This window comes from Haliotis rubra, unplaced genomic scaffold (genome assembly GCF_003918875.1).
Source record: "Haliotis rubra isolate DU_JTF1 unplaced genomic scaffold, ASM391887v1 Scf1562, whole genome shotgun sequence".
In the NCBI taxonomy this organism is placed as follows: Eukaryota; Metazoa; Mollusca; class Gastropoda; order Lepetellida; family Haliotidae; genus Haliotis; species Haliotis rubra.
In genome coordinates this window covers 123,366-131,180 of record NW_025765517.1, presented here as the reverse complement: position 1 = coordinate 131,180, position 7,815 = coordinate 123,366, and positions in this window count along the sequence as shown.

Below are 7,815 nucleotides of genomic sequence, written 5' to 3'. Positions count from 1 at the left end.
AGACTGTGGATCCGGAGGACTCTGAGTATGAGATCAATTTCATGGAATCAAGGAAGTCTAACTTCCAATGGCCTGCTCATGAGGATGTCATCTGTCACATCAGCACTCCTGTTCCATCTGGGAAGTCAAAGAGGATGTACACGATCACCAAAAGTGACAGACTTACAATTGAAAGCCATATGATATAGAAAGTAACAACGTAACGACCATTTCACTCCTAAACCAAAAATTCACAACATTATATGCTGTTAAGTTTTGTTTCACGCTTCGGAGTTTATCAAGTATTTGTGCTTTGTATTTAATAAGACAGACTAACAACTGAGCAAAATAAATATTATCGTAACATCAGTGACAATAACAACGAACATTTCATTCAAGTAACGGATATTTCTGACATTTCGATTTGGATTAAATCAAACAACTGTCCTATAATTTCCATAATGTTTGTTTTAGCCTCATGTTGAATAATCACAGTGTTATTATTTCAAATTCATGTCCCAAAAAATGAATGATAATACAATAAAATAAACAATAGTTCACTTTCCTGCAATTAAACATTTAAAAATGTCTGAAAATAATGTCAACTTTGGCTTGATTAAAAGAAACAAACGTGCTTATTAATGCTTTATGCTATTGTTTGCAGTTATTTACAGCTTTTAATATCTGGAAGTGTGTTCAGTTTATGTCTGCCTGAGGACAAGATAGTTTTTCTGAAAACATGGCTTTGGCTAAAATATTCGTTACTTTTATAGTGGTTTGTATTTAGTGTTTCCTCCTCAAATAAACAACACATGTGTTAAAAGATTGAACTCTCAGAGTAGTTGCAAGTATTTGTTAATTCATGGCATTTTACTTCATGTGTTTACTTCGTTCCTAAAGTTTGCCTTGATAAAGTTTGTTCATTATTTGCATATTCAGTATGTTGTATTCTACACTGTATTTGCTGGGAGCGACAGAGTCCAGAGATCACAGTTACGATGTTACGGAAACATATGCTTCTTAGCTCTGTAGTAAGGACCATGATTGTATCGTATGTGGTGTTTTTATTGACATAGGGGGTTATCCATTGTTATAACGAACATTTCGGATTCAATATTTTCTTAGTTTTCACCTACTTTGTAACCTTGTGAAAATTTCAAAAGTTTTCTATTCTTGTTGAATTCACGTTGGTTTAGGCAGCCCAGTATGCTACCTTTGCAAAATACATGAGTTCATTCAAATACAGCTTGATTTATTTTTCAATATTTTTGTGAGCTATTTGCACCCCGTTATTGAGAATGAGCGTAAAGACTACTTGCACGTCAGCCATTGCCCTTCACTTCAATTCGATCGCAGTGCAGAGCACAAACAACCAACACGTCAGTTCTAAAGCAGTAGTATATTCATCTTGGAGACGTGGCTCTTCTACACCCCAGTGTCACGCACAGGGGTGTCTGTCAATAAAGAATAGATCCCACAACCCGTAATCGGTGTCTGGTCCTCGGTATTTCCATTCACGTCCTGGTTACATAATGGAGCCCCAGTGAGGATCTTTGCAGACTATTGATGACAGAGCCACCACAGGTTGAGAAGGATGAAGCATTGCCTGCATCTTGCTGTTAGTTGAGCCGGTCAGTGCACATCATTTACAGGACTGATTGTAACACCAGTGCTGGGACTTGTTCTGTGATTACCTGTGATTACCTATGGACATATGAGACTTGAGCTGACTTGAGCTGAGACTGGAGACTTGTGTGTCATAAGCGTGTGCTCATGAGTTGTGACGTTATTGAACTGTGCATTGTGTGCGTCATGTGACTTACTTGATGTGATTTATTTACCTGACCCAATATATCTTGGTTGGGATTTACTTTACTTTGTCCAAGTACTTGCAACAATAAATATCTTATTGTCATTCATCATATGCCATAGAGCAATGGTACTTACATTATGAAGCAGTGGGTGTTGATTCCATGCCTTTAGTTAAGGGCCGGCCATAGTTTGTGTGTGTTCTCTTGACTCCGTTGGTACCAACCTGTTTAGTTAGTTTGTGGATCCACACATTCAATTTCAACTTAGATCATATCAGTCAGTATAATTTAGATATTTTATTTGTACAATTACTCCCGGAGGCTGAAAGAGGGTACACCATGGGTCGAGAATAGGTGAAAACGTTAAAATTCGACCTAGACATGTTTTGACCGGTTCAAATGGAAGAGGAAGGTTTGTGATGGAGTGCTAGAGCCTCAAAACGAGATTTGGCGAAAGTCCTATTTTGACCTCCCGGAGGGCGAAAGAGGGTACACCATGAGGTGAGAATAGGTGAAAAGGTGAAAATGGAGCTAGAGGTGTTTTGACCAGTTCAAATGAAAGAGGAAGGTTTGTGATGGAGTGCTAGAGCCTCAAAACGAGATTTGGCGAAAGTCCTATTTTGACCTCCAGGGCGAAAGAGGGTACACCATGAGGTGAGAATAGGTGAAAAGGTGAAAATGGAGCTAGAGGTGTTTTGACCAGTTCAAATGAAAGAGGAAGGTTTGTGATGGAGTGCTAGAGCCTCAAAACGAGATTTGGCGAAAGTCCTATTTTGACCTCCCGGAGGGCGAAAGAGGGTACACCATGAGGTGAGAATAGGTGAAAAGGTGAAAATGGAGCTAGAGATGTTTTGACCAGTTCAAATGAAAGAGGAAGGTTCGTGACGGAGTGCTATAGCCTCAAAATGCGATTTGGTGAAAGTCCTATTTTGACCTCCCGGAGGCCAAAAGAGGGCACACCATGAGGTGAGAATAGGTGAAAAGGTGAAAATGGAGCTAGAGATGTTTTGACCAGTTCAAATGAAAGAGGAAGGTTCGTGATGGAGTGCTAGAGCCTCAAAACGCGATTCGGCGAAAGTCCTATTATGACCTCCCGGAGGCCAAAAGAGGGCAAACCATGAGGTGAGAATAGGTGAAAAGGTGAAAATGGAGCTAGAGATGTTTTGACCGGTTCAAATGAAAGAGGACTGACTGACTGACTGAGTTTAGTTTTAAGCCGCTTTTAGCAATATTCCAGCAATATCACGGCGGGGGACACCAGAAATGGGCTTAACACAATGTGCCCATGTGGGGAATCGAACCCGGGCCTTCGGCGTGACGAGCCAACGCTTTAACCACTAGGCTACCCCACCGCCCCAAATGAAAGAGGAAGGTTCGTGACGGAGTGCTATAGCCTCAAAACGCGATTCGGCGAAAGTCCTATTATGACCTCCCGAAGGCCAAAAGAGGGCACACCATGAGGTGAGAATAGGTGAAAAGGTGAAAATGGAGCTAGAGGTGTTTTGACCGATTCAAATGAAAGAGGAAGGTTCGTGACGGAGTGCTATAGCCTCAAAACGCAATTCAGCGAAAGTCCTATTATGACTGACTGACTGAGTTTAGTTTTACGCCGCTTTTAGCAATATTCCAGCAACATCACGGCGGGGGACACCAGAAATGAGCTTCACATCCTATTATGACCTCCCGGAGGCCGAAAGAGGGCACACCATGAGGTGAGAATAGGTGAAAAGGTGAAAATGGAGCTAGAGATGTTTTGACCGATTCAAATGAAAGAGGAAGGTTTAGAGCCTCAAATGAAAGAGGAAGGTTCGTGATGGAGTGCTAGAGCCTCAAAACGCGATTCGGCGAAAGTCCTATTATGACCTCCCGGAGGCCAAAAGAGGGCACACCATGAGGTGAGAATAGGTGAAAAGCTAAGAATGCAGAGACATGTTTATAACAAATACCCAGGGCATGTTGGATATACACCGCGCCCATGTTGTATGTTGTAGCTACACGTCAACATGTGCATGTAGGATGCCTTGGCACCACTTTGCCTGCATTATTTCCCCCCTTCCTGTTTTAGGAATTTTCAGAGATACGATATTATGAGATATCCCATGCCTTTTACAGTAGAATGTCATGAACATGTACGATACATATTGAAGAAACCGCGGTACTCATGTCCTGTCAAAAACAAGGGAGTACTTGTAGGCTTCGAGGGATTTATTTGGATAAATGGTAGTGCAGATCTGCCCTAAAACACATAATTCAATCATAAATATCATAGCAGTACATTATAGACACAAGATAACGATATTACTGATAACGCTTTATAAGATTTACAGTTCATTTCTGTATACTTTACAAATCCCTTTAGATAAAACATGTTACACTTTATATAGAGATGATGCACATGCAAGTAAACATAACTATATATATTACCTCGTCTCAGGGATGCAGGCTGGAATACCTCATAGATGTACAGTGATAGGTCCTGCACAAATAAATATACTATATAAATATGGTGTAATAGTTATGGTACACTTACAGATGTACAGATTACATTATACATTCTCAAAATAATATACATACATACATGATACACAGAATACTTGTAACCCATTTACACATAAAGAATGTATATATATCCTATGAAATACGCTTGACATATACTTCTGTTAAATACACAAGAAAGTTGAATTAAGATTACCTTACAATATAATACACTGCTAGCTAAGCATACTACATATATATGACAATGCTTAAGATACATAATAACCAAACCTATAAGACTCCAGATAAAGTAATAAATGAACTTACCCTATGTGATCTAGTGCAGAGAATATTTTCACAGCAGGCAGGAGAAGTATGCTGACTGATAAGCAAAGGTTTGAATCAGTGACTCCACAAGACTAAACTGATCATGTGACTCCACAAGACTAAACTGTTCATGTGACTCCACATGACTAAACTGATCATGTGACTCCACAAGACTAAACTGTTCATGTGACTCCACAAGACTAAACTGATCATGTGACTCCACAAGACTAAACTGATCATGTGACTCCACAAGACTAAACTGATCATGTGACTCCACAAGACTAAACTGATCATGTCCCACCAGAGATCAATAAGATCCTACCGGTAATCACAAGCCAAGTGACAATGAAAAGGCTGAACTATCCAGCCTACCTATGAGTTAGTAGATTTGTGCAAGTGCTGAAGTTAATACAAGTATTTAAGGAAAATGAATGTTAAATATTTAGGCTTGGGTTATTAAATATTTAGGTTTAGGTTATTAATTTACTTCATCTAAGTTTACTATGATGGTGATATAAAATATAACAATATACTATTGACAAACATACTGCTACATTCATGCTGCAAGATTTGCTTTACAGTCAGTATTTCATATTCACTTCCAAGTTACATTTGTAAAATGGAGTATGAAATGACAAAAACAAAGTATGAGAGGACAAATACAAACTGTTGGTTCACTGACTGCAATGACGCAGGAAGTACATATAATAGTGCCTGTTGTTATTTCTGTTTACCAAGACTATGGATTTCACAATTAAACTTCAAATTTACATAATTTCATATGACCTTAATTATGAATGTGGTATTGTGTTCAGTCAGTGGTTTTTTGGCTGTTATGATGAGGGGGTGAGGTTTATGTGCCATGGGGCATATCCAGCATCGTGTGCCGCCACCTGAAGCATGTGATCATGCTACCGACTCAACCTGACCTTTGAACAATGCAGATTATTATCATAATTGAACAATGTTTTAACTTTGGTATATACACAGTTCAATAGGATGACAAAGCTGATGGTTTCCTTATCTTAGGGTGTAAATGTGTTCTACTACATTTATGTTTCAACACTACAATGTTGAAAGGCCATGTATTGCACCATTGTCTGTCAATAATGACAGTACTTTTACATGCTAACCTGCATGCTATACTGACAGCTAAACACAGTGTTCAAGGTTATTTAAGTATGAGCAAATGTTGGATGTGCAATGTGTTTTATATTCCATAGCCTACAATTGATTTGCCTTGTCACTTGTTCAAATTGTACATGTTCAGTTTAGTTCATGATTTCCTGCTGCAACACTTGTACTTGTGACTGATGAACAGCTGATCTCATGTATAGCAGTATTTCTGCAGTATGCAGTGTATCTCACCATGCAGATCATGTCTGGGATACAGGAGCTCTGTGAAGTGGAGAAAACTGGAACAATAGAATCACTTTACACGTGACGTGTTTATGTTTAACATGACATTGTGAAAAACATTCCCTAAACTACTAATATATGTACCAACATTCCCTAAACTACTACACTGTCCTCAGATCGGTCCCTTTACAGATAAGATATTGTTACAAGTATAAAGAAAATGAATCGACAAGAAACATACCAGGATTTACCATTGGATTAGTGTGGAATAGTGTATGGAGAGCTAAGCGTACTGACAAAAATATCGGACATAGCGAGAAGAGAGACAAATATTCTGGGTTGGTGTAAGTGGTCAGGACAGAGATCCAGTAGAGTTCTGCTTAAAGATGGGACCGTTGTTTGGGCCAATGAGAGATTGGAGCTTGCGTTAAAAGAGAAGTCTGACCATGCGGAATCGTTCGTGAACAGGGAACGAACAATTAGCTGGATAACGAGAGACATGGGCAGGTTCTCGTAGAACCAGCTCAAACTTTCAAGAAAGACGGAAAAAAACATAACGTGGTATCTGACCACTTTAACGGTTTTACTGACTACAATAAAACCATCAGATTATTTGATGGATTTACATTGAGGAAACAGTTCAGCGTTATTCTCCTATTATTTCTTTGGTTTGGGGAAGGAATGATTGCCGGGCCTGTTGTCTGCCCTGTTCTATTAGCTTTCTTTTCTCCCGTCCGCCGACGTCACTCGTCTTGCGGGCTTTGGTTCATATCTCTTGTTTCATGCTGTGGTATTTGGTGAGTTCTGCTAACACCAAAATGGAACACTTCCTACGTGATTTTGCTGTGATCTTGCTTGATATGTGATCATCGATCGTGTTCATCTTGGCTTCTGCTAAAACCCTAATCTCGTCGTGCTTCATTGTTTTACGTTGCTACCGACGTGAAATGAATTTAAGACTTATTCCTGCCAGCCCTGACACCCCGGCTGCTATTTCTAACCTTAGGACGACGGGCGTGGCTATGATAGTTGATGATAGACAGACGCTGGTCGCTGGCTGCTATTTCTAACCCTAGGACGACGGGCGTGGCTATGATAGTTGATGATAGACCGACGCCGGTCGCTGGCTGCTATTTCTAACCCTAGGACGACGGGCGTGGCTATGATAGTTGATGATAGACCGACGCCGGTCGCTGGCTGCTATTTCTAACCCTAGGACGACGGGTGTGGCTATGATAGTTGGTGATAGACCGACGCCGGTCGCTGGCTGCTATTTCTAACCCTAGGACGACGGGTGTGGCTATGATAGTTGATGATAGACCAGCCCCGATACCCCGGCTGCTATTTCTAACCCTAGGATGACGGGCGTGGCTATGATAGTTGATGATAGACCGACGCCGGTCGCTGGCTGTTACTAGCGCTGTATCAACACCGTCGACAGCATTCACGGCATTAACCCCAAAGCTTCAAAACCAATGCGAATTTAAAAGAAATATTGTATGTGTGTTATGTTTTATGTATATTCTATACACTGTGTAAAAATGAAGAAAACCGATGACATGAACTTGGAAGCCTTGGTCGAATTAACATGGAATGACTCCATTGTGCTGAGGGTGCAGCCTTGTCAAGCCCCTGCAGATCTTGAAATTATGTCAGTTTCGCCCCTTGCACCTTCATACTGTGATGACCATCACGAAGATTTAGATAGTACTTCTGCATTTTAATTGCAAAATTCCTAGGTTATAAAAGCTTGTAAATGATTAGGCATCATGACACATCTGTTAGGTATGTCCCATCTGTATTTTTGATAGTTTCTGGCAGTGCAGAAATTGTTATTATAATTATCGTGTAATTAGTTTGCAGC